The 27,416-nt window shown below is 32.6% G+C and overlaps 1 protein-coding gene across 1 annotated transcript in view; it reads left to right on the forward strand.

The window, feature by feature from the left end:
* The first annotated feature begins 7,603 nt into the window (after window positions 1-7,603).
* The window catches only part of LOC121120139 (chaoptin-like), a 111,047-nt gene continuing 91,234 nt past the window's right edge, over window positions 7,604-27,416 (forward strand). Inside the window, 1 exon segment of the mRNA XM_040714980.2 lies at window positions 7,604-7,825. The gene's annotated coding sequence lies outside the window, so the exon portion shown is untranslated.

A 27,416-nucleotide genomic window follows, 5' to 3' on the forward strand; every position in this document is an offset into this window, starting at 1 on the left:
AAGGATATGTATGTAGTATATAGAAATGAAAAGGACATTATGTTACTCAAATGTTTATATGTACCTACAAACATGAGATAAATATTATGTATGATTATTTATTCAACACGTCGTTATATACATATATTGTATCTCGGAACTTTTCCTCCAAGACAAAGAAGTAAAAAAGCCAGAATTTAAAAGGTAGTTTATTAATATTTAGCAAAGGTACATACATTAGGCCCTAAAAAGCGGGATTATGGGTTAAGTCATTTTTCAGATTAAAGAAGAATACTAGTCCTTGAAAAAGAGGATTAATATACAGGGTTGTGTATCGAAGATTATTTAATAACAAACAAATAGGATACACTTTTGCAAGAATGAAAAGGATTTCGACATTGAGGGTTTATCACATACTTCTTTATTGATATATCTTTCTATTTTTCAAAATGATTTTCCTTTGCCTCCAACCTAGGCATAAATATGTTGTAGGACTTCTAAATGAAGACCTTGGACATGACCTCCCACTGCTGTTCGATGAAGGCCTTGTGGCCATCCAAATTTCGGTGAGGGGTAGCACAGGCTCTTTAATCGATTACTCTTCAAATGGCATGGTTGAAGAGGGAACAGTCTGGAGAGGAGGGTGGCCTGTTTACCCATTATGCTTTAACCAAGTCAACAATTTATGGCCTCTCTTGACCTGGTTAGTCTTAATTGATGTTGAAAGTAGTTGCCGATGTCAGTGACTTGGACGTACTTCTGGTGATTGAAGTGTTCATGTCCTCCCGGTTTTAAGGCGTTTACCGCTGCCAGGGAACCTCCAAGGATCTGACCTAAAGCCACCACTTTTTTATCTTGTAAATCTCCGGGAGCAGAGTTAGTTCAAATTATCCAATCTAGACTCATCATACAAATTTGGAATTCTCGGATAACGAGGATGGTACTGTTTATAGTACTTTTTTGGAAAAACATTTCAAATATTAAATTATGGGGGGAAAAAAAATCATTGCTATTCATATAAATTTAATTTAAAAAAAAAAATATATATATTAAGTTTTCTTGTAAAAAGCCAAAAATCTTTAATTTGGAGAGGGGGGGTGGATCTACAGCCCCTCCAGCCGACCTTCTACGGACGACCCTGTATAATTCAATATTTTTACAACAATATACATATAAAATATTTTTTTCCTAGTACATAAATAATAGATTAAACGTTTCCCTAAAATGTTTATGATACTTCCAAATGATTGGTTATGATGGATTGTTCCTACAATGGAGAAGTAAGTTTTGAATTTTGAGAAGGAATGTATCAAAGATGAGAATTAATAGTTTTATACATAAATCGTATTACTTATAGAAAAAAAATATATTATTTTATATTACAGCCTTGTCATCATTTTGCGATTTACTCACACAATATTAAAAAGTACGCAGAGCTGAAAATTTGTATTTATTCAAATAATATTTATTTAAAAAATGCAAAATTCGCCAAACTAATAAATAATATTTATGTATATGTTTTGTAACAGTTTAAGATGAACTACAGATTGATATAATATAAAGGAACAAAAAGAGAGTGACTAATCGTTCACAAACTTTTAGTCTACTATGCCCAGGGGCTCAGGTGTTCATAGGATTTTATTTTTTAACAGAGATAAAATATTTATGTGATAATTTTTTTGAGTCGAGTTTTTTAACAGAGATAAAAAACTTCATTTTTTTAGCTGATTTGATAAATTTTTTTGTTGGTAAAGCCAAAAATTGATCGATGGAAACTAAAGCCAAAAATTGATCGATGGAAACTAAAGCCTCTAAGGCCGTCCCTTTGCGATCACACATGACACCAGTATACCTTATTGTACATTACCAATCCACGGTAAAAATTAAATTTCCTATCAGCGAATCAAGTGTGTCAGAGATAATCCCTCATCGTCTCAGTACTGACTTGCGTGTTAGAGTTTTGCCATCAATGGTCTATTTTAATATTTTCCATGATTTTATTTACATTTTCGTGCCAGCACATGGTGCATTATTCCCCTCCACTACAACAGAATGTAATAGCAAAAACCACGTTTATACAACACGAATCGCAAAAGTATCAGCCCGTATACATTTCATATTTTCTTAGTCGCTTTCGACGCATTTTTTCCTTTCAGATATGAAAAAGTGTAAAATAAGGCAAATGCCTTCCTATGAGACCTTCATACTCGACGCACGATAATTTACAACTGAGCTGGCTAAGCGCAATACAGTCATTCAAGAGTTTGTAGTATACACTCACACCTCTACAACACCTTATCGTATAATCCAATGAGACCAATAATAAGCAACATATACTTAGTTTAAATAGGGCGGGAATTACGAAATTACTTTTTTCACAACTTATTATATATATCATAAAAAAATTGGGGAGCATAAGGACCCCCCCCCTTTCCCTCACAAATTGATTGGCGGCACAGCTGATGATAAGAGTTTTACACAAAAAAAATCATAATTCAAGTTGCAGCTAAAAAAATCGATCCCACTTTGTAGAACATATTTTAAACATCATATTAACATGTATTGATGAATAAAATATGTCATGCTGGTATGTTAAAATAAATTTTAATTAGTATCTGCAGTAACAGAGCGGATAAAAAAAAATAATAATTTGGGCATCATCAAGGAGCCAACTTGATAAGTTTTAGGACTGATAGACAGGACTGACTTACTGGAACGAGACTGAGCTGGACGGAACTGCAGTGTTGAGTCCTAAAAAAGGATCGACACACCACAAGTTCCCGTTTTTGAAGTCAAGTAGAGGCCAGTCTTGACGCCAAAGGTGATAACATTGAATTATATATTTATAAATGGATTCAGCTTTCATAAGGCTATGGTTTTTATTAAAGTCGCATGATCAGGTTAGGAAAAATCTCTGGAAAAAAACAACAACGTATTGGTAGTTAAATAGAGGTCACACTCTAAATATATATATTTATGATAATAAATGTTTGGGCTTCAGAAAATTGTCGACTGTGTGGTGGGCTAAAGAGCCCTGCAAGTAGCTAGTGAGGTTCCAAAACTGCATGACTACATTACGGAATCAAGAAAAGACAACACAAAATCAACTAGTGATATGTTAAAATACTACAGGGTTCTGAAGCAAAACCTGGACTATCAATAAATACTACTTATGTAATTAAAATAGAGAGGTTTTGTGATTTCCCCCTGTATATTCTGAATCCCCTGTTCTTTGTGCATAAGTAAACAAAAATAAACATTTCTCCAATCTTTCATCATGAGTGAGCAAGAAGCGAAAAGAAAGAGGATCTCAGACCTTCTGGATGCTAAAATTGAGGTGGCAGAGATTATTGACATTGTAAAGTGATCCAGGAACCTCATCCACAAAATCCATGAATCCCCTCTCTAACAAATTCGACGTGGACGAGGTGACAATCAGGAGGGCTGTAAAGGAGGACTTGGGGTTGTCCTCTTACACAACGACCCCACGCCACCTGTTGTTGGGGACACTCTGAAGGAAAGGAGACTGCAGAGGCGAAACAAAGTTCGTGTGTGGAGCAAGGCCAATGGATCCACCATAAAAATTTTTCTCTGAAGGGCAGATTTTCACTGTGGACCAGGTTGGCAGCCGTCAGAACGACTGTTGGCTAGGGGGATCACGAGAGGAGGTCAAGGGGGGGTTCCATACAAAACATCCGCCCAAACAATGGTCCTGGGGGTCGTGGAGTCCGAAGGCAAGGTGATGCCTCCCTTCTTTTTTAAGACTGGAGAGAAAATCGGCCAGGAGGCTACAAGGCTGAAGTTCACTATACTGACATGGCTCAAGGCTCATCATCAACTCCTGCAAGGATTTCCGCCGCCGTGTGGAGGGTGTGATTACTGCTGAGGGCGGCCATATTGAGTGAACATGTTCAAAAAGGCATTGTCTCAAAGTTTTGTAAAAAAACTTCAAAATTATTTATGCAAAAATAAATTTATTGACATTTTTCTAAAATCAGTCATTCAGTCCATGTTTTGCTTCCGAACATTGTATAGTTACTATTTAGCTCTATTTAATATGTCCTCCTTTACAACCACTAAGAGCTTTTACACGCAAGCGAACAGATTGGAAACTCTTCACCATGAAGGCCGTGTCCATTGTCAAATAGGCTATCATGATGACAGCTTAGAGCAAAACGAAATTTGAGTTAAAGGTTCTGCAGACATTCTTCCTAAGACTCCCTTAACTGCAAAGTCCAGGGGTTAAGGTTAGGCCAAGCAGAGAGCTACATTGAGGCAGGTCAGAAGACAACCATATTGTTGCTGCAGAAGATTGGTTGTTCTTGGCGGTATGGGGCTGTAATGGAATTCTTGATGTTGTAAGTAGTACGAAATGACAGCTTTCTCAGAATTGACACCGGCGTGCAGGAGATTGCACACGCGTTGCATTTTCTGTTGTTTCTCCAACATTTTTTATATACTTAGATACATGGGATAAAAACAAAACTTGTTCATTTTTTGTATTTCAGCTGTTGTTTGGGAGATATTACAACCTCATAATTAAAAATATCAAGAGAAAATTGTAATTAAATATTACTGCAAGTTTTGGGTACTCACACTGTATACAAAACTATATCGTATAATATTTTGAGAATGTCTAATTAGATAAAACCATTACAGTGTGTCTCAAAAAATACTTGCTTAATAGATTTCCCAAAATAACATGTTATCATTGATTTATCTGTTACATGTGACATTTTGGATAACTTAGATATTTTATAATAACCACATAAATATAATTAAATTAACCATACTGAATTGTTATCGTTGTTTGAATGCTTGATTTAAAAAACTTGGTATATATAGTGTACAAGTTGCATTCTCTGAACAAATTTTAACTTCTTCGTCTTAATATGCGTTGCATAATTACAAAATTGGTCGCCAAAAATTAACAACTATGAATTGATAATATCATTTTAATTTTACATGGTTATTATGTATTTTTAAGTAAATTAACTAGGTTCTAGGATACTTTTCCAAAAAAATTAATATATATATTTTTTATGATGAATCATGCTACAATAATTTGAAGCCATGATTCCAATTCATGATACTCCAATTTTAAATGATAAAATGTTTAATCATTGTATTTGTCTTGTCAATTTAATTAATGACTTCATATTAATCGAGATGGTTCTGTCATTAAGCGTTTTATATTTTAGAACTGAATAACATCCATGGGAATCTTAATTAGATAGTATTGTAGAATAGATCATTTGGCAAACTCTCAGTAGTTTTTTGGTAATATGTTTGATCGGCAAAGTGTCTGTTCTGCAAAAAGATTTTAGATAAACTGACCACGCAGGAATAACTGTGGGCATAAAAATTTTATAATGAGTTACATAATAAATGTTTACAGAAACCACCCATGAAATACTAAATTAGTGTCTTATCCTCGTCCCAAACACTTTAAATCCTAAACTAATAATTTTATTATTCTTGTTGTAACTTTTACATTTTCCTTATACAAGGAACTACAATTTAGAAATATTTTAAAAGAAAAAAATGCAAAGTTATTAGATAATGTTCAACCAATAAAAAAAAATATATTTACCCATGAAATCATTTTTAGTTTGGTATATGAATGTCCTTTTAGATGGTCATTATCAATATTTTAAACTAAATTTTTCAAGATAAATTCAATAATAAGATTTATTTGGTATTATAAAAGTTCTAAGCTATTCAAAATTTCAACTGTAGCGATCATTTATGAGATTTATGAGAAATTTATTAAATAAGGAATTATGCTAAGAATATTCCAAAATCCCATTTTATGCTGTGGCTATGTAAACTAATTTTTTTGCTGGTGCTTTATTTGAGTACAGCGTGTCCCACTGAATTATGAATGAAACTTTGTAAAAGTTTTATTTCGCGGAATATCAACTCGTAGAGCAATCAAAAGAAACAATTCTTATGAAACAAGTTTCTTCATCAGAGCAAGGACAATTGAGGTGGAAGGCAAAATATATAGTGTGTCAATGCTTCTTAGCGTTGGGAATGAGTTATGACGAAATCTACCACATCGTGTCCTGTTCCAAGGGTCTCATTAACAAGATTAAAAAGCTTAAAGACAGCAACAACAACCTTAGGAGGAAGCCTGGAAATGAGAAACTTAAAAGTGTTGTACAGACAACTTGGTAAATTTCTAGCCTCTGTTCTCATTACACTAGAACCCTTTTGAACATGGAGCACCATCGAGAGAAAGGCCTGTGCCACCTCCCATGTGAAGGTGGATGCCCTAAAAGATTTAGAGGAAAAAGAGTGGCTGACATATTAGAGGAAAATGTGAGGAATACCTCATGCTGATAACATGGTGTAGGCCAGGGAGCATCTTTGAGATTTAATTGTTTATAAAAGATATATATAACATTTCATTGTCTAATTACTTGTACTTTTTGAGAAAATCTAGATCAAGTGGAGATTCGAAAATTTGTTCAGTATTATCAAGTGCACATAGAACCTCTTAATTTGGAATGAGATAACTAATGAAGTTGGAAGATGAAGAAGATTAAAATATGCAAAATTTTTAGAAATAAATTATCTCTTGGTGCATTCTAAATTTTTGCTACTTTACGTGTAATTTACGATCAATCCAAAGGAACAATCAGATGTATTTGCTAATAGAACTTGACGATTAAAATTCGTCACCGAATACAATTTTGCGAAAAATCATTCAAACTCGCTTTTGTTGTAAGGAGTCACATAATATGTATATTAATCAGAATAATCCGTATGTTTAGAAATTCATACTCAAGTTTGAGAAAAATTATTCTGTGTTACTTTTTGTGTTGACGGAGCACTTATATTTATAAATGTGAAGCTCCCTTGACCTTTTTTGTCCGAAGGAAAAGCTATTGGAGGATGTATCGTAGTTGCTTTTCCTTCGATCTAATCAGCATGCTAACCTCCATTCCCAATCTCATGAAAGCCGTGATATATTTTCAAAATCTGTTGCATTCCCAAATATTAAGGAGAATTCATTTATTAACTCTTCAAGAATCAGCGCTTTCTTTTCCCTCCACATTTTTCTGAACGCTATCTCCCTCGTATGAAGGCTGCAAAGAATAAGTAGATCGAAAGGAACGAAAAATGAGTTTTTTTTAGTTTCTCACTCCCCCCTCCTCCCCAAGAAGAAGAAGATAAGTATTTGTTAATCGTCGTCGGAGAAGAAAACAACAACTACATACTTACAAGAAGAACTTCTTCTTCTTGGAGAAGACGAAGAACAAAAAGTAAAAGCCAAACCTTTTCAGTTTGCATAAAAGCATCATCCACGAAACGGTTCTTTTTCCCCTCTTCTTATTTGTTCTTCGTACTACGATGTGAAATTAAATTTTGTCAAAACAAAAATATGTCCACATAATTCAAATCCTATTTTTAAAGATTACGAATAACAAGTCATATAAAAGATCCTTACAAGAAGAAAGGCACGAATAAAAACAATTAAGGTAAGACAGAGTTAATTTGTAAGGATTCAGGGCTTGGTTAGTCAAAGGCTCTCTTTACCATATACTTACATACGAAGACAATATTTATTATTACTTCATGGCCTGAACCCCTACAACACCTTTCCATCTCTGCATATGATTAAACAGGAATAGTCCTAGGAGGAGCAAAGGAATTTTTTAGTGAGAGTTTGTACTTTTGCCAATCAGGGTCTTCTATTATTTATCATACTTTGAACTATTATCGTTAGAGCTCACGTAGAACAAGAGAGAACATAGATCGCATATGATATCTAGTGATCCCTCTTGTCAAGTCTTTTCGGAAGAGTGTTAAGGCTGGAATTATTTAACAACACATTTGGGTAAGAGAGTTTCATTTCCATCACCCCTTTTTATTTATTGTATTATTATCAAATGCATTTTGCAGATAAAACACCCCCCCCATCTCTAATCATAAGAATAACCCATAAATAATTTATTTTTATGCAAGACTATACGAACGAAAAATCATTTTGTTCGCATCTATAGATTTTAATTTATTATTTTTTTCGTGAAATAAATAATTAATTCCGTTTCCGCTTTAGAACAATGACAAATTTGTCAAAAAAGAAAACCAAATGGAATTTTGGATTTATAAATATATCAATACAAAAGAAAAATAGAATTATTTTTCGCAAAAATGAGTCTGAATTATGATAATTTGTATTTTTCGACTAATTATAATTGGGTCATTTCTACCAAGTAGGATTATTCTGATTGATGTACCACATATGTGAGCCTTTAAAATAAAAGCAAGTTAGAATACTTGACGCAATTTTTTTAAGAGAGTTATAATTGCTATGTTTTATTAGTAAATACTTTTGATTAATCATTTATAAGTGTTGCAAATTTTACTTAGAATAGAGAAAACTAAGAACCTATATACATATATTATATATTGATAGATTGTATGTATTTGAAGGAAGCCATTTAGGGACTAAATTAAGTCTCATATATCAATTAAAGATTAATAACGATAGTTAACATTATTGGGCATTGCAACTCCCCCTAGGAATTTGAGTAGAAAACTTATAATTGATAGAAATAAGTCTTTGAAATATATGTTGTAGAAAAATAGATTTTTTTTTCTTAATTTTTTAGTTCAAAATTGTTTTTGTGTAAACTGAATATGATCCTAGATAATTTGGCGAATAATTACTACGATTATTATTAGCAATCAATTTAATCAAGAGATGTATGTTGATATTTTGACAAATTTATAAAAAGTATTTCTTTTGGCAGAATATGGTTTTTAATATATATATATATTTTTTTGTTTCCTTCTAAAATAATTAGGAAAGAATCTAATTAAAAATTTGTGTGAAGAAGAGAAATAAAAAAGAAATAGGAAAGCAGATAGTTAAATTGAAGGAAAAAGGTGAAACATACTTGGAAGGGTTAAAAAAAAGTGCATCAAGGGGGGTGAAAAAGAGATTGTAGGGTAAAAAAAAAGGACATTATTAAGGTTCCAAATAAGAGAACTAAGTAACAGCTGACAGAGTAAAGTTATCTTATTAATAAAATAATTAATACTACTTTCATTGTGAGCGTTATTTATGATAACAATGAATTGAAGAGCGCAAATATGTACCGAGCAGCGTTTTGCAGTTTGTTTTAAGTTCTAATTATCATTATTCAATTAATGAAGAAGCCTCTCTTTGAAAGAGAGGGGCTTGGAGGGGGAGGGGCGGGATACATAATGAGAAAGGAATAGAAAAGAAGAGGAAGTCCTTCAAATTTCAGTTATTATTTCTTCACAAATATCAATGCAACAATTGATTCCTTACTTCCTTAACAATACAAACGTGCGTACTCTCTTTGCGTGTTTAGCCACCCCCAATATATAAATATATATTTTAGTATAGATACTCAAAGACAAGGTGCATCATTTGAGTACATTGTATAAGTTTGCCAGTACGTCTACCTTTCTCTTTCGATCTCAAAATTGGTGATAGCAACAGTGGATAGTGGATGAAACAAAGGATATATTATTGAAATTAGAGGGGATTGATCAATTAGAACATTGGCTGATTATAAAAGTAAATTGAAGGTCTCCTTATGTAGATGAAGTTATAAGTTTGTCTCTGATAAAGTATCCGGAAGGGGAACTCGGAGTCCATCTGTAGACTGAGGGATGAGGCAGGAGGATATCACATCTTATTAGGCAAAGCGTTATAACTTCTTTTTTTTTGTCTCTAACTTGAACCATTACACTATAGTTACGAGATGAACGTAATTTAATGATATGGAGAAGAACTTCTATGTCATCAAATCCATTAACTCGGGAAATAGAAAATTGCTAAAAACATACATAGATGGAAATATACAGCACAAACTCTAATCTTTATAAAAACTTTACTAAAAACTCCTTCTACTCCAATAATATATTCTTCGTTTTGTGAAGTATCCCAGTCTGTCGCGGTCTTCAATTTCGACATAGGAAGAGAAATTTTGACGTGCTGCAAACTCAATCAGTGTACCCCATCATTTTTTCTACATCAACAACGAAACTTGATCGAAGGAAGATAAATTAAATTTATCTTCATGCTTGCGTTGAGTGTCCGATACATATCTTGTCCTTTTAAAAAAATAAGATTTATACATATTACGTCACAAAATAGGGTGTTTTTAATCTCTTTTTTTTTCATGAGTAGTGTCTCTCGGTATCTTGATTTTAGCAAGATAAAACTTTATTTGCTCTTGATAGTTGATACATTATTAAGACTTTTGTTAAGAAAACGTTGTGTATAAGGAAAGAAATAAAATGAACAGGTCTACCAACTGTTTACTAGTTATTGTTAGGGATATGAATCGTGTGTATTTTTAGCTCGTCTGTTGTTATTGTTTTTTTTAATCGATAATCTGAAGAGTTATTTTTTTTCTTTAGTTGAGTAGTTAACTTATTTTCCTACTAAATTTAATTTATTGAAAACCTTATTAAAAATTCGTGTGTGCTCAAAAGAGACGGTGAGTAATCATGAGGTTTTGTTGTGGAGTTATAAAGGTAAGCCCTTGTATGATTTGGAGTAGAATTGGGGATAAACAACGGAAAATTCTTGTCAAGGTCTTAGGTCTTTGTTTATTTCGCCCTACTCCTTTGGATCAGCTGATCTATTGAATTATCAGGGTTACCATGTTAATTATTGCAGAAACGATTTTCATCACTAGTTATTGAGTATGTACGCCCCTGCAATAAATCAAGTCAAATCTCAGACTCAGAAGCAAATGAAATACCACCCCCAAAAAATTGATACAGGGTCGTATTTTTAATGACTTTGAGCAAGCTCATATATTTCATCCTTATTATTCAAACCAATGATATCGTCAACAAAAACAAACTAACAATCCCAAAAATATACGTACACGTTATAAAAAAATTATACAAGGTTGAATGATTATAAATTAATAAAATTTGCATAAAATATGCTGCACACAAAATATTAGACTGATATTTCAGACTTTGTTTTGAATAAACACCCCAAGGATGGAAAATGAACATAATCTCATTTCAAATCCAACAAATAATTTTAAGCACTAGTGCAGAGAGAGCCCTAGCATCTATTTCTAGTACTACGTCGTGGTATGATAAACACCATATGTATATCTTAGATAGGGTAAAATATGGAATGCGGTCGCAATACCACCCCAAATTGTACTCTTTCTAAGGTATATTCCTTATTCAGAGAAAATTAAATATTAGATACATATCATCCAGGGAAAATTTATATGGGGTTCAAGACGAGCTTATCTTTCAAAGAGCCACCAGTATTCTCCAATTTTATCGTGGGCATAGGTCTAAAAAATATAGAAACTGAGTGGAAATCTTATATCTTTAGATGAATCATTAGATCCAGAAGTTGTTCGGATTTCTGAGCAAAATGCTTGAAAGACAATTGAAAAAGTAATGTTAGTGATCACTAGAAGTAAATGAACAGTTCATGGAAATCAATTGTGGAATCCCTTCTTCCTATGCCGGGCATAGACGAGCCACTGAACTTCGAGAATAGATTGAAGACTAGAGATGAATTCATCAAGACATCAGGTCTTTCAGCAATTAGACAATTGAAGAGCAAGACCACCTATGCCACGCCAAACTGCTACATGGCGATAGAAGCCATACCTATTTCAAGTATCCACAGAAAAGTAATTTAAAGCCAAATTTTGGGCTCTCCGGATGATTTGGTATATTTTCTTCGTTTGGTTTGTAAACCATCGTAAGCAGTACTCACAAACTAAAAAAATAAATATTTTGTAACCCTTTCATTGACTCAAAAGAAAAGTGGTTCCCCATTAAAATGGCTGCTTCAACCCATATTCCGAATAAATCGAGGGTCAAAGATGCAGAGAGAGACTGTACATTCTGTAAGTCCACTATAGATAATTCTAGACATCTACTTTGGAATTACCTAAAAGTGGTTCACTTAGTGCACACGGCCACTAAGTTTTTGAGACAATATTACAAATCAGGAATAACAATCCGGGATTTGCTTGAAATGTCACCGCCTACAAACAGATTTAACACCAAAATAAAGTACTTAATCACTAAAGTGTTATTTATTCTTTACGCCACAAGAAGAGATTTGAAGTGAATGGAACGCTTATCTAATCAAAAACCTTTTATACAGGGGTTTTTGAGATTGAAGGAATGCCCAAATGGTCATTCACATATTGCAGATAGTCATGATTTATTTAACTTTACGACTGTAGATAAAGCTAGACATGCACCAAAGCTCAAGATTTCATGCGAAACCTTTATCGTGTACGATACTTTTCTTTATAAATATGAATTATTTCCATATTTATTAACTATTCAATCGTGTATGTACAAAGGTATTTATATTATAGTCAAAACTTAGCTTGTAATCTGTATTTTTTTTTTGAAATATAGAGTCAACCTAAAAAAAAAATAATTGTAAAAATGTGAAGGGAAAACAACTAACTAATATACACTTCCGTTTATTATTCTTTGATTATTATTACATCACTATCTTTATTAGAGAAATATTTAAATTCATATTGAAATATTATCATTACAATTGTTTCTTTTGAAATAAATGGGAGGCATCTTTGCTTTAAATACGAGCAATAATAACAAGAGTCTATTGTGAATTGAATGGGATTCGTTCAAACTTTATTTTAACCAACTTCTATTTTGAGTCATCTTTCGTGATCTTTGAGAGGCTATTCCGCTTTTTTGGACATCTTTCTCTTTATAAAAATACAATTAAGATTCGTGACGATAATATCATGTTGTTGACTTTTTGATTTTTTGATATACGTAGTGAAAATTCGTGTTAAAAGTATGTCCCTGTCTTTACTTATGACACAAAAAATAGCTACATACAAATATATATTTTTTCCTTTTTTATATAAACACCGTTTCTAGTGTTTATTTCACATTTATATAAATGCATAATGCATTTATTTATGTTTAAGTAAATCATTTCTAGGATCTCAGGAACATGTGATATTAATTGATTCTTCTTTCTATGCCCTCGTATTGAATCTTAAAAGTGAAAAATCAGCTAGGGGTTGCTTTTTCTTTCAAGTCATATGCATAATCCTTAAAAGGTCATTTATATATTCAAGAATCACTATAGAAAAGATAGTTTATAAGCCATTTTCAAGGATATGAATTTTGCTTGTGTAGTGCTTCATAATCCAATCAACTTCGAAGCGTTACAGATACAAGAAAGTCGTTTCCCAATATATTGCAAATCCGCATAGTAGAGTTCAAGGTCTTCGCTCACAAAAATGAGTCACATCCAGTAATAAGAGTTTAAACAGAATATATGAATCTCAACATTTTGACGTTCAGTCTGGTCCTATATTTTAAGAACATCTTCAAATCAGACGCTGTTCTATAAAACAATATTCACTAAATGATGTTATAATCATAGATATCAACATGGTGACGTCATTGTCAATCAATATTTATACATTTTATATGAAAAATGAGTGCTTTAATTAGGCTTAAAGGTATATAACAGATGGGTTAAAAAAGGCTTAACAAAAAAATATATTTTTTTCTTCCGTCTAAAATTAACTTTATTTATCAATATAATCTCCATCAAAAGTAACAAAATCATTCCAGCGGCGCTGTTACATTTCAATTCTACTTTTATTAAACCCTTTATCTTTAGCCTCGGCTTCAGCAATAACCTCTTCATATCTTCTCCTTCAGAAAGGCGAGAAACTGGTGCAGCCATTGTTGAAGGGATTCAGTGTGGATGAGTTAACCTAGTGATTAACAAAGTGTACTTAATGGATCATATTCCAAACATTCACCATGATATCATTCATTCAAAGGAAGGGAAATACCTTAAAGTTGGTGATGATTCAAAACGGAGTGAAATGGAACGACGTAGCTCAATGGACAACGCACTTGGAAGAAAGTATTCTCTTAAACTCAATGTGCGTATGTTCGCGACCCGCTCTGTCCTAGAGAAGGAAGTATAACATTTATGTATAGAGTGGCCCACAAAACTTTTTCTTTTTGATATTGCTATAAAAAAAAGACAGATGGATATTTTTCAATAACTTTTTATTTATTTAAAAGCCTCAACATTCCGGTTAATAATGAAACCCCACTGTATTCATATGGCCGTCGTCGCTGGCCTTTCAGTAGCCCATTCTGTCGACCCAATTTTTCAATACATTTCCGATTGTGTGAGCTACAATAGCTGCAATGGCGACTCCAATTTCGTATTTCAAATCGTCAATCGTCTCTGGATGGATGGTTTAACATTTATCCTTGACGGTCCCCCACAAAAAATAGTCCAAAGGAGTCAAATCACTGCTACGAGGTGGCCAGTTGACGTTGCCGTTTCGGCTTATGATGCGATTGTCGAAGTAGCGCCATCCTGTTGGAACCAAATGTCGTCAATGTCTTCCTTTTCCATTTGAGGAAAAAAAAATCTTCCAACAGGGCCCGATAGCGCTCACCATTGACCGTAACGGCAGCTCCTTGCTCGTTTTTTCGCATTCGGCAACAGCAGCAATGTTTTCGATTGAGCGCACTGGACGAACATGGGAACGCGTTGTTTTATCCATTAACGAACCAGTTTCGCGCACACGCTTCACAAATTTATCCACAAACTGTCTAGAAGGCGTTTTATTTCGACCAACGTAATTTTCTTGCAGTTTCGTTTGAAGACTCTCCATTTTGGAAGTAGGTCTTCAGTATTTTCCAGTTTTCTTTGAGCGTAAACTTAATCATTTCGTAAACCGGAGACCTTTTACAAAATATTAGACACAATGAGAATGTTACTACAGCTGTTATACGTCAAAAAAGGGGTAGTTCAAAATGCAACCGCTAGATGGGCCACCCGTTATATGGACTTCAAAGAAGATTCCTTGGATAGATGGAGAAATGTAATTTAGAAATGTTTTCTTATACTTGATTGGTGCAACTCCATCTGACCAATTAAAAAAAAAACAATATGAAAATAGAAAAAATCGGAATGATTCATCATAGGATTGAATGAAACAAAAAATGAGTTGTCATTTTACTCTGGTCAATCTCAAATGTTTTTGGGTGTTTATGTTAAGGAAGTAGGTTCTATCAATTAATTATTAATACTTGCTTTGCTTTAAAAAAAAAGTTTATGAGTGACCAAAAAGCAAAAGGGTTGATACTTGTTTGAATAAAAAATATTTGAGTTATAAAGTAGGAATTAATCCATTTATTCATCATAAGCTACCGCATCACTTAGAATCCTTAAAATTGGAAAAACAAGCCCTTAGAAAATCTAAATTAGGCGCATAAAAAGGGAAAATTGTAATTCATTATGAAATCCCTTAGTGACAGCTCACTGAATCTAAAAAATATTTGATGAGGTTTAGTGATAACAATTATGCCGACTCAATAAAATATGAAGTCGACTCAGGTAATTCTCAAATTGACTCCCCATTTGAGTAAAGTTGATAATTGTTTGAGTCCTTACAACACTAAAATACGGAGTTGAGTCACAGATCTTGAGTCCAAGCCCTCATAACCATCAACTGTCGACCTTAAAGTTATTTTTATTGACTATTGGGGGATTTTCTTTCATTCTCTTTCTTTTTACCACTTTACTAATTATCCAATGCACTTTTTACATACATACAAACCTAGGGATGCAATCTAATTAATTAATTTCTCTTTAAGCAAAAATATTGTTTACTCTTTTATGAGGGGGGAGGGGTGATTATTGCACAAATAAACCAGAAAAATACTAAAAGTATCGATTAAAACGAAAGGGTTCAACCATTTGACTTTTTTTTAACTCTTAGCATTTGAGAAGGACAGAATTGATATCTTCGGAATCCTTAAAAATCTATAAATAGTCCTCAAATTCTTGAGTTAGCCCCCATTTCAAGCAAAAATACTGTGGACGCTCCTATAAGTACATGAAAATTACCCTTAACCACATTTCTATTTTACATTTTTAGTCGAACAAACCAGTAGGTACGTTCCGGCACGGTGGTATTGTTACATCTATGCATTTATTGGTACCTAAATATTAGTGTTGAGACATGGTCCAAAACCGAATTTATTTTTGGTCTCAAACAATGTACCGAATTCCTTTATTATTTTGATCCATGGAAAGTGTACAAAAAGGTATATTTAACACATTTATCTTCATATGACATAATTATGCCAATGGTGACAATATTAAAACGCACATAAGTCATTAAAAATCTTGAAGTGGCTAAGGTATAGGTTGACAACACCTTCCTTTTTCACCAATAAATTGAGACAGAGTACAAAGGATATAAATTGTTCATTCTGTAAGATGGAGACGCAAACAATATATCATATTGCTTACTTTTACCAATATGCTTAAAACCAATGTTGAGAGTTGTGTAAGGCATAGCATGGCGTCACTTCAGAGTGAGTCTCACCCAACTAGATTGGCTTGTTGTGACGTTTCCTTTATACAATGAGTGTTTCAAAATGAAGAACATTGGTTCCAAGGTTCAGAAGATGCTCTCCGCGGGAAAGCATACTCACGGGAATATTCCACAGGGAATCCAATGCTATGAGTCCACCTTAATTAATATTATGGACTCCTTCCTCTGGTGGAGGTACACCCCTAGACAAATAACAACATCTTTCTACTGTTTACAAACAATATCTAGCCACTGAGTATCCCTCATCAGTTTACATTTGCTTCTCTGTCTTGGAGAATTTTTATTAGATGATTTACCTGCTTATAATCTAGTCTAGAATTTTAAGGCATGATTTTTCCATTAGAAGGGCCCAATTAGTTTGGTCCACTAAAAATCATAAAGGTCTCAGACCAGTCTAGAATTTTCCACCCAAATTTTTCTTTGAGACCTATTCAGACCAAATTTTTCTTTAAGACCGGTCAGAACGAATTTTCCTTAAATACAAGTTAAGACCGAACTTATTTAAAGAACCGAATTAGTTCTGTTCACTAATAATCATAACGGCCTCAATTGCTTAAATGTAATTATGTCATAAGGTCATGAATAATTAATTATAAGTTTTGATACAACCAGGATTAAAAGTTTCGAATAAAACAAAAGGGTTGAACCATTTGTCTAATATAGATATATATTGATTGATATATTATAGAAGATACACTCTCAGCAAAAATATAATGAATTTATAAACATAGGCAGGAACTCCTAAGCAGCAGGGCACAGACCAAAATGACCACAGAATGCCTGATTTGACGGAGGATTCGTCATGAAATCCGTCAATGGCGGAGCAATAAAATTATTCACAAACTTATAACACACATCTTCAAAAAAAGGGGTAAAACATTCCATTTACGTAACAAATCTAAAAGATAAATAATATGTTATTCATTATGGTCGGATTTATTCCCAGGTCCTACTCTTAATAAGGGCCCCGCGCTGGAGAGAATTTATAAGTACATACATCAAGAGTACTTTTAAAAAGAACATAAAAATAGACAAAAGATGGGGATAAATGACTAAAAATGGCCAAAGAAGGTTCGGGAATAAAATAAAATAGAACATTCTTCATTTAAGGAAAAAAAAGGGCCCCTGTATTTTGTTTTCTAAAAAGAGTGAATATGTTTTTTTATAAAGAAAAAAACTGGAAGGAATTTATATCTTACGACTTCAATAGAGCTAATGATCCTCTCAGCATAGACGTCGTTAAAAAAGTTATCTTTGACGAGTCCATAAGTATCTGTACAAAAGCTACAAATGTCTTTTGTTGCCAAACTATTATCGTGGTCTCCCGTAGCAGCAGCAACTGTTGCAGAAAGAGATCCAATGGTGATCAAAGAGAAAATGTACTTCATGTTTGGAGGGCTTCTATGACGATTGCTGTAGTTCTTTGAGATATGACTCCGTATTTATATAGGTAATTTCGGGATTGTTGATAAGAAAATTACTTCATTTCGACCTAAATTTAGTAAGAGATGGCTGAGGAGTATTCATTTCTTATCTCTTAGTTCATTGGTGTTTATTTGTTTAAAATAATAAAAATATTTGAAATATACTAATATGTAAAGAGAGGTTATGGCGAGTAACATTGAGGATTGGTTGGACTCAGATTGGAATTAAGTATCAATATCTGAGTAATTCCTACCTATGGAAGACTTGTTGATATAATCCTTCAAAAGTGCTAATCTTTCATCGTTCAAAAAATCGTTTTTGAAGGATGAACAACAAAAAATACACTTTAAAATCTTTCATCGCTTATTTATCGCTATTTTTTCAATATTTTCTATAATTCAAAGATTGATTAATTCTTTCATGAAGTAATTCGATTTCTCTCGATGGAATTATTTTTTCATAGACATCGATGAGTATTCACGACTTTCTTTGAGATATTCAGGAGTACTTTAAACGTCTCAATATTTTAATAATTAGTATATAGTTTGGACCTGTTACCTGCTTTGTACTTTAAGGACGCGATTGAATAACAAAAAGGGAAGACGATGAGAAGATGTTAATTGGAAATTAGAGGGAATTTAAGACAATAACTTTATCTCAATCTTAAGATTGTGTCAAATAAAAATGTGTGTAAAATCACTCGTTCAATACAAAATAATTTCGGCAATCCATAATCTCCAAAGGGCTGATTTATGTCGTAAGAGGGCAGAATGGCTATCAAAAAGGCATGTCAGGTTAGATGTGGCCTGACGAGCCCTGTATGAAAAAATCTTGGAAATTTGTCGATTTACTATGATTGCGTTTCATTTTTCTGAAGTTGGTTAAAACGCTTTAAAAAGTGAACTATGAACGACTAAACAAACTCAAATTGAACGATTTAGTTAACTAAACGAGTTTAAAAAAATAAATGATTAAAGTGGACTAAACGATTGAAAAAGATGAATGACGACATGCCTGGTCCTTGGAAGATATGGTATAAGTGCTTAGTCCCTTTATCTCATAGCTACTTGTCTACAAAAAACTGTAATGACATCTAAGTTATTCTCCTTATAAACATTCTTCAAATTGCTAGGGCCACCTTGTTTATTTTCAGTTTCTTTTATTTACATACCAAAAGTGCATACGATTTACAATCCCATCTATTGTAATTCTTCAAATTTTCAAGGTTTCCATAACTGTTGATCTCAAAATTTTAGAATGGACCATAAGAAGTTTTTGAGAGTGGTCTAGAGAACAAGTTCGGTCTGAACGATCCATAGTGAAAATAATTTCCAATATTAAAATTCGATTTTGGTCTCAATTATCTAAGTAACTTCATCGACGAATATTTATGTCCATTTCTATCAACAAAAAAAAATATAATAATCATTTAAAAGCGCTGTAAATTGTATTAAAAACTATAATTTACATTATGATTATAAGATGAATTATTGAGAACGAATCAAAGCTCACAATATATGATGATGTTGAGTGATAAAAACTATTCTGACTTAATAAAAATATGAAGTTGACTCAGGTATTTATCGAATTTGAAAATCAACTCTAAAAATTTGAAGTCGAGTCTCAAATATCGAGATCAAGTCCGTATAACCGTCAAGCGTTGATCTTAAAGTTATTTTTATTGACTTTTGGGCGACTTTCTTTGTCTCTCTTTCTTTTTAATACTCTACAACTAATGATCCAATGCATTTTTTTGCATGCATACACACCAAGGAATGCAATGTTATTAATTAATTTCCCTTTAAGCAAAAATATGTTTTACTCCTTTTTTGTTGGCTTATTGCACAAACAAACAAGAAAAGACTAAATGTATCGAATAGAACAAAAGTGTTGAACTATGTGACTTTTTTCAACTGCTAGCCATGGAAAATTGCAAAAATTAAATCTTCAGAATCCTTAAGTATCACTGGTTTCCCTTACTTTAATCAGACTCTCAAAGGTAAAGCTTTTATCCTTGAGGTTAAGATATTATTGAGGATGTTAAGACCCAAATTCAAGGTAACGACGGAGTCCCTCCAAATCAGCAATGTTTGATCGTTACCAGAAAACAATTAGTGGACTCTATTGGACTTTAACATTAAAAAATAATCCCCTCTTCACTTGGTTCTCCATCTCTGAGGTAGTGGAAAGAAAGGCAAGAAGATGAATTGCACGGCTCCTAAGAAGTAAATGAAAGTTAAATTGGCGTTTTTGGAGTACTACAGAGTCGACGACAACGATAAAACTAACTTGTCAAAACGGGAGTGCGTTTCTGTCATTATCTGGTTGATCAATATAATAAATTTGCTCTCACATTCAACAAAGAAGAAATTTAAACTACAAACCCTTACTAATAAAAAAAAAACAATGTACTAAAAATAGTTCCTTCTACATGATGAGGCAAGTTGGGATCCTGGGTTCATTTTGAAAACGCGATTCTAAATTTTTCTCGGAAATACATTCAGTCGCTATCATGTGTTGGAGTTGTGAGAAACGTACATTTCCAATCAAAAATAAATATTGTCAAACAATGGTTTGACAGAATATTTTATCATATTAAACTTATTACAAATTAGCTCCTGATTTTTTATTGGCACGGTTTATGAAAATCAGTGAATTGCATCAATTTTCAATATACAAAAAAATTACAAATTATTTGATTGCAAATAACTAAACGGATAATGTTGCTGGAGACATACAATTGATGCCATCAGATCTGTTGTTAGGCAAGACTTTTTTGAGAGTGCAAATATTCTAAATTGGCTAGCTAAAATAGGATTTATTCCTATAACCTACAATTTTAAAACTGTTGCCAAATTTTCCAAAAAATAATTACCTGATCAACCAGGCACCTAGTGTTGTGTCGGTCCTTATTTATTCGGTCCAGTTCAGTCTTAGGATCGGTCCTTAGGACCGTCAGTCTTTGGGATCGGTCCTTAAGACCGGCGGTCCTTGGGTTTCCGTGTAGTAGTGACATAATTAAACGTGGAGTTGTTTCGATAGTAGTCAGTACATGTATCGCAGAGCAACTCTCAGCGATAAATTATATAAAGCGAAACCAACTAATGAAAAAATCGCCCGGTATTAAAATAGCGATGTTCGGTTTATTCAGTGTATGGACAATGGGAAACCTCACCTATTTTTCAAAATTTTAAATGTATACGATATGAAGCAAAAATAAATTTAATTTTTGTTAAAGGCAATAAAAAAAGTTTGATCAATCACAAAAGTTTTATGTTATTTTTTCCATGTACCAAGAAATACGTATTCTATACATGCGTTATTTCTATCTTTTTTTTTTTTTACCAACATAGGGATATTTTTCTATTTATATATAGTACGAACGGGAGTACTTGGTACAAAGGCGTAGTTATTAATAGACAGACAAACTTTGCTTTGAATGCATAGTTATGTACTCTCAGTTTCTTTTTTTATTATGACACGCTGTAAAAATAAAAAATACACAACCAATCATAGTCTTTGACGTCAATATTGCTATAATTTTCAATTTGATGAATCCTACCGACTGCTGGGTAAAAAAGACGGATTTTGACAAAACACGCAACCACTCATACACTATGACGTCAATAATAAAAAGCGAGGTGTAAGTCAAACATCAGTCATACACGTGTTATGGTATTACCTTATATTTCTATTAACCTTGTGAATCCAAAATATTTCCAACCTTAAATTTCGAGATATTAACGTGTATGTTATAAATACAGGAAGCGGGGATCAGATTGTCGCATACTTTAAACCTTGATAACTTGAAGCCGACATTATCAAATATAAATCCGGTTACCAAATAGGAAAGTTATTCTCGTCAGCTGACGATACGTAGTTCATTTAGCATCATGCCGTCATCATATGAGGAGATAAAGAGCTATAAGTGGAACGAGGAGCTTTCGAGGTCCGCTGTAGTCATGGCATTGGTTAATAATGGAGGTGAAATCTCCAATTCAACGATTGCTTCAACCTTAGGAGTGAATTTACGGACTGTTCAGCGTATCCGTAAGAAGCTAAAGGGCACCTGGGATGTTGATGCCACCATCAAGAGGGCACCTAAGAAGGAGGGCGCCGACAGGAAGGTCAGGGACACCGACTTAAACGACAAGGTGAAGAAGATGGTTGAGGATGACCCTACCAGGTCCATAAAGGCCATGGCGAGGGATCTGGGCTACCATGAGGAAACAATAAGGGACTGTGTCCCCTGTGTACACCCTGCCATATGTCCAAAATCTCCATGCAGTGATTAGCCGAGAACAGTTATGACGTCGTAACCAAGGATTTGTGGCCTCCTAACTTTCCCGACCTTAATCCTTTGGACTATTTTGTCTGGGGATATATCGAGAGACATGCCAACAGACATCCCCATAGCACCAAGGCCAGCCTGATGGACTCTATCAAGGAGGTATTCGGCAACAGGGACAATGAGATGGTCAGAAGAGCCTGTGGCCGGTTCAGAAGCCGTATTGAGGCCGTTATTGATGCCAACGGTGATTATATCGAATGAATGGCTACTCTATATCTATATGCTCGTCATAGTTTTAATTTTCAATAAAAAAGTTAAAAAATGTATATTTTGTGTTGTTTTTTTTGTAGAAAAATATTTTGACGACAATTTGATCCCCACACCCTTTATATACCAAAAAAATCAGAATGGTAACCCTGACAATTTCAACAAGGAGAGCAGTTTAGCCTTCAGTACATTTTATGAAATCAGCTGCAAGCCGCTCTGAAAGGAAGAAAATAAACACAAATATATCTCCGTATCTAGTAAGGACATGTGTAAGTAGGAATTATTTCGATATTGATCCTTAATTCTATTCTGAATCCAACAAGGAGATACACTAATCAGTCTTCTGACTTCATCTACACATTAAAAGCACATAAAAAAGACAAAAAACATAAACAATCGTATCTGACGTCAATTGTTGAACCTTTTCTAAATTCAAAGTAGCCATACATTAAGTCACTATCAGACTGAAAAAAAGGAAACACATAAATTATTAAAAAAGGCCAGAGAAGGTTTGGAAATAATAAAAAAATAGAACATTCTCCATTTGAAAAAAAGAAAAGGGCCCAGCACATTTATGTTTAATTCATCCCCCGTTCGCAGGAGGGGGGTGTATATATCCCCTCATTATAAAATCCTCCAGCATAGACTTCATTTAAATAATTATGTTTGGTTAGTCCATAAATATATGTGCAAAAGTGACAAGCTATTCTCGTGGCTTCCGGTAGTGGCAGCAACTGTTGCAGCAAGAGATCCAATGGTGATCAAAGAGAAAAGGTAGTTCATGTTTGGAAGGCTTCTATTACGTATTTCTTAGTTTGAGATAAGTGAAGAACATTCATTACTTATCTCTAAGTTCATTGTTGTTTATTTGTTTAAAATAAGAAAGGTTATTTTGTGATGATGTTAACCCTCAAATTGATAAAATAATAAATATATTTGAAACAAAATAAGTGATAAGTAAAACAAAAGAACATTTTCAAAACAATAAAGAATCTCAGAGACTTCCAAAGAATATAAAATTCAGAGGCAAATTAATTGTTTTTTATTCCAAGATGACTTACACATTTAATTTCAATTCATCTGACTTTAATCAAATTCAATAATACTAGTAATGTCCCAAAATGTCTCATTTGTACACACTTGTCCTCAAAATTGTTAATATCTTGGTTAAACTTGGTAATTTTTTATTTGTGTGATGAAAGTAATGCAAAGTAATCGGACCATAGTATAATTTACCAAAAGCTGAGATCTTTCTTCAGTTAACCTCTAGAAAAAGTCAGGTACGTGGGTATATCCCCCTCCCCGAACAGCCAGTCTTCCGAGGAATATGTGCATGAAGACCTCTATGTAAGGACCATGATAGAATTTACCTCTATTTATAAAATTCTGGAAAAATGCTGTATTCCATTTTATTGTTTAACATTTAGACTACAAAAAAATATATTTATTTCATTGTAAGGTCTTAAAATAACTCATTTCACATCCTGTCTAGAGCACCCGTAATACACACTCAATTTCGAAAAAAGTAATTCTAGCTTTCTTTTGTTCAAATCATTTGGAAGGGAGGGATACAATTTGAACGAATTACCTCCTTTTTTTTATGAAAGACAAATTGGGGAAAAAAATCGAAAATTTGGTGATTTAAAATTCTGTAGACATGACAATTTTATTTCTCTGGGATAAATAAAAAATTTACTCAGAAGAGAGTCAGGTAATGGTGGAAAATACAGCGGTTATTGTCAAAAGGTTCGATTAGTAAATAACAGAAAAAAAATCAAATGTAGATATACTAAAAAATAAATTAATCCAAAATAGGCTCTTTTTAGATCAAATAAAGAGGAGGAAAAAAAATTTCAGCATCAAATTTCTTAAAGTTTGTAAGACCCGAAGAAAACTCCATGGGTCGGCCCTGTGTATATTTATAAAGATAACATACACACATGTTTGTCTGTCAGTACTATTGATGCAAAAAGTCTTTCATTTTTATGCCTTTTTAACCATTTTAAGCTTGAAAGACAATAACCAATAATATTTGGATGGGAAAAGGGTCGAATTCCTCGTATGTATACATTTTGAAAACAGTATATCCTTGTAACCTCCATGATATCTTTCAAATTTAAATATATTAGTGAGCAAGGAGCAATATACATAGTGCATTTAGTTATCTTAGTCAGCAAACATATTTGTCTCTCAAAGTTTTACACTAACGAGGATTGGGACAATTTGCTTGGGTGTAATAATGAAAGGCAATGATTGGATGGGCCCCAAATGATGTGAAATCTCAGGGTCGTCCGCAGGAGGTGGTTGGAGGGTCTTTAGCCCCCTCCCCCAATGGAGGAATTTTTGATTTTTACAAGACATTTAATTTAATTTTTTTCCAAAAAAATTAAATTTTTCAAAATTTTTTCCAAAAAATTTTCTTTTCTGTGAATAGCAATAAATTTTTTAAATCTTTTTCAAAAAAATTCTTTATTTTAATTTTTCTATGAGAATAGGTGTAGATTTAAAAAAAAAAAATTTAATATTTGAATTTTTTTTTTTGAACAACAGAATTTTTTGATATTTTTTTAGAAAAAAATATTTTTTTTTGCGAATAGCTATGGATTTTTGAAATTTTTTTGGAAAAAATGTGATATTTGAAATTTTTTACAAAAATTTGAGTTTCGGATATTTTTCAAAAAAAACCCAAAAATCCAAGCCCCCCCCCCCTGGAACTTATGTAATGCATCCATTTTTTTTTACCTACGCATAAAAGTTTAATACATTTTCCCAATATTTTTAATAAATTAATTTTCTATCTATCGACAAATTAAAAGTTCATAATTATGTAAAGCCTTATAGATAAATATACTTATCTAGATATTTAGAAGTGATATTTTATATATACATATATTGAGAGGGAATTGGAAAAACTGAAGAATATGCTTTGGTTAGCAAAATACGTAAGACGGAAATCCCTTTGATTCAATACCTCTACATTTATGTAGAAAATATATACATACTAAATACATAGAAATAGATTCTTAGGACAAAAATAAAATAAAATAAATGGGAAACTAAGAAAATTTATTAGCATCTTCTATTAGAAAATAAAAAAAATATATTTTTTACTTGGCAAAAGGCTATTTCTTCAAAAAAAAAAAAAAAAATATCTAAAAGGATAGAAAAATAAATAAAAATAATTATGACGTCATGTTGAGGATTCCCTTTGATGTTCTGTAATAAATTGTTTGATTAGGTAGGCCTTATAATTAACAAACGGTAGTCCCCAGCATTAACCAGAGTAATTAGACGTCGGCTAAAAGACAAATTTTGCTTTAATGCATAAAGAAGATAACTCTACAAGACATCCTCAGTGTTTCTTTCTGTTTTTCATGAGCAAACTAACATGTAACTACTCAATACAATAGTGCTTATATCAATTAATATGACGTCCTCAAGAATGAAAATAATAATGATAGGAGTTTGAGAAAAAAAATATATAATATTTGTTTTGACTGATGAGCACTTTTGTACTCTAAAGGGCTCACTAATAAAAACAAATAAAATTCATTTTACCATACCACCGTTTATATTTTATTCCAACCTTAAGAAGACAAAAAAAAAAAAACACCACACGCCTGCAATATTTCATTAATACGACTCCATTATTATTTCTTATATCAAAAATATTTATATGATTTTTTTAAATCTTAATATGTTTATGGAATCCTAATTAAACACTGCACCCAGTGACTTGATATCATAAATATAAACTTTGTATAAATATGGAACTCTATTTTTCAATATTTTGTAACGGTTTCATAATCAAAATTACTGTGATTTGGGTTTCAATACTTTTCCATAATTGTTTAACTACTAGGGGTACTACCTGGTATTGCTCAAAGTTATAGGACGTCGAAGAACATATAAAATTTTACTTTAATAATATGGAAGATAACTCTCCAACTAATCCTTGGTGTTACCCTCCGTTTTTTATAAGCACACTCACACGTAGTCACTCATTCAATACTTAGACGTTCTCTTTTTAAAACAATTATGAGCCAGGAAGTAAATTGGGTCGTTACTAAACCTCATATAAAGTATCATTCATTTTTTAAATTTTGAAGTAAGTATTTCCTTTTTTTAATATGAGTTAAACATAAGACCTACTTTTTCTTTATACTATATTTGTATATGATATACAACAGGGTGCACTATATTCGGTGCACCCTGTGACATACATAAAGATCAACTTTTTTTTATAAATATAAAAGAAAAATGTTGCCAAGGGCAAGAGGAATCAAATGTTTGAGGATATGATTTGATATACTTACGAATGTTTACTATTGTTTAGAACTTTTATTTGATATTGATTCTTTCAAATGAAATCTATAGAATTTGTTTTTTTTCCATAGTGACGATAAATTTTTGCTACTTCAAGTGCAATAACTCATCAAAGACTATCAATGCTTTATTTTGAAAAACAAAACAAAAAATCATTCTACCTTATTTTTATGCTAACAGCAACATATAAGGAGGACAAGTCACTTATGACGTGCATTTGATTTGTTAATCTCTTATTTTGATTAAAACAACTTGAAGTGTTGACCAGGTATATCAATGTTTTGTGCAAAAACATTATCGAACTAAAAATATTGTATCTATACTGGGTGCAGCAACGTAACTGCCTTTTTTTCAAAAACGAATAAAACAACCTTTATAAATCAGAAAACCAGAAGGGGGTATCATATGAATCAAAAAGTGAGATACGTCATTCCTCTTTTCTTGAAAGTTGCATAATGATATGAACCATTGTACTGGTCTTCCAATCGAGAACTCCAATCTTCTAATGATTCCAGAAAAAGTCCCAACGTTTCTATTGCAACCATCACATACAACTGCAATTAATGACTCCAAGCTTTTATTCCATGTCTTCTATTACTGAAAGTATTTATGAAACATGGTCAATAAATATATATATAAATGGTTGGGCTCTTAAAAAGTAGACTGGTTTTAAAATAAAATGTCTATTCATTGGTTTCGAACTTTGATCT

Source organism: Lepeophtheirus salmonis, chromosome 6 (genome assembly GCF_016086655.4).
Source record: "Lepeophtheirus salmonis chromosome 6, UVic_Lsal_1.4, whole genome shotgun sequence".
Classification (NCBI taxonomy): Eukaryota; Metazoa; Arthropoda; class Copepoda; order Siphonostomatoida; family Caligidae; genus Lepeophtheirus; species Lepeophtheirus salmonis.